This window comes from Penaeus monodon, chromosome 2, assembly GCF_015228065.2.
Source record: "Penaeus monodon isolate SGIC_2016 chromosome 2, NSTDA_Pmon_1, whole genome shotgun sequence".
Lineage (NCBI taxonomy): Eukaryota > Metazoa > Arthropoda > Malacostraca > Decapoda > Penaeidae > Penaeus > Penaeus monodon.
This window is the reverse complement of record NC_051387.1, coordinates 62,004,833-62,006,814: the sequence shown is the minus strand read 5'-3', so window position 1 is coordinate 62,006,814 and position 1,982 is coordinate 62,004,833.

The following is a 1,982-nucleotide window of genomic DNA, read 5'->3' as shown; positions in this document are numbered from 1 at the left end:
TTCATATAATTTTGTTGGCAGGATAGTATAAGACATTAAAATTCATTAAGAACTTAATATTATTTATATTCATTGTTATCCTTAACCTAGTCACTTTGGACTGTAAAAAGACAAGTCAACAGGAAATGCTAGTTTTTCGGTACAGCGTTTTGTGCCTCCGCAACGTATGGAGGCAACCTAAAACACTATATGTTGGTTGGCATCGTCACTGTCCTTTAAATTACGTCACAATAACTTGGTTTCCACTCATCATCCTTGGTAAAGTAAATAATATCCCAAACATAGAATATTGCTTCTTTTCCCAAGGAATCTCACTAGCACTAAATCCCATCTTTAATTTATCGGTAACCTGGTTTACGTAAATCTCTTCTGTCTCCCTTTTAGAGGCTTCCTTGTTAGACCTATCGGCAAAGCCACTGTCACATTTTTCAAAGGAAATCGTTTCTTTAGTAATTCCAAATTTGGGGCCCTAGAAAGCTTCTTTTCTCCCCTTTTTTTGGGCAGCATCTTGCTCATCTCCATTTTTTTTCTAGGATGCCCTGTCAGAACTCTGGTCTCCCTTGTTCTCTACCAGTCTTTTCCCTTTCTTGGCCCAGTTTTTAAGATGGTCTAATGTCCTCTGATGTGATAGCTTTTGCCGCTGGTTGGAGTAATGTGTTCTCCCGGTGTGGGACCAACGATAGGTATCTCAACTGCTTCTATCGGTGACGTCTGATGGTGTAGTGTTCCAACTTAATTACTCTAAATTACCTTGTTATTTAGTCCATTTTCGCTGCCACCACCTGGTTAGTACCTCTAGGAACAATACATATATCAAAAGGAGACATCTAGAAGAGTAACGAGATCAAAAGAAAATATGTGTAGGTGTAAGAAAAGGAAGAATGCCCTAATTCATATAGGTTTCCGCCTGGAAAGCATGGTTAATTCCGAGGGGATGCGTGTCAGCCATAGGAGCTGATAGAAGGTTGTCAGTTGCTTGCCACAGGTAACCAAATTATTTTCTCTTAAAAAGGTTTAAAAGAAATAAAAAAAAGATTTTCATAAAAATAAGAAAAAAAAAATGGTTTTATGTTTCGTTTTAAAAAAGGGTATAAAGTTCATAAAAATACAAGATTAAATAATAATACTAACAATAAAAAGGAGGGCTAGAAAATTTTATCCCCGTGGGTTGGCGCGGGGTATTCTGCTCCGGGGGAAAACTCAATTTATTCCTGGGCTCCAGAGATGTCACAGCTAAAAGATTCCACTAACCCTGAAACCAGACTGGATGTTGGAATATCATAAATGATCATTGTCTTTCCCCTTTTATCCTGATCTAAAAAAATTAAAAATAATCTTTTTATATATATTGCGTGTTGTCGTTTTTGAATGTCGGGGTTAGTGGATCATGTTCCAACAAACTCTATTGCAGATGGTCCAACTAACCCCGAACAGCCATTTTTGCAGACCACGCAAAACACATTCATTCTTCCGAAACTCTATCTACAATCTAAGGATCAAAGTAGGCAGAAACATTTAGCATTCGAGTATTGACACTATTACAATATAATAACCTTTCTTGTGGTGAAAAAAAAATACTCTACATGTCAGAAATAATAATAAAAAAAAATCCTGTCCTTAGCTTCCCTTTCTTCTTCATGAAACAGTTTGATAGATGGATGTTATCGTTGTTTTCTCCAAGATTCCATTAGCTCACCTCTGAAATTTTTACTTTGTATGAAAATTTCAATGTTTCAGCTAACCTCGTGTTCCAACTAACCCCACTCTCCCCCACATAGCTAGATGGGGTGTGTTGGGGTGTGTTTTGTGGTGTTGTGTGTGTGTGGTGTGTGTGTGTGTGTGTAGACCTTTTTTTATAGCATCTTCGAAATCCTTTGGTACATCCTCGTGTTTGCCCTCTATGAGAACATTATAGAAGTTGATGCCAACATCTTTTTATTTTTTCAGCCTTTACCACTTCGGCCGATCAGTCAGAGCGTACT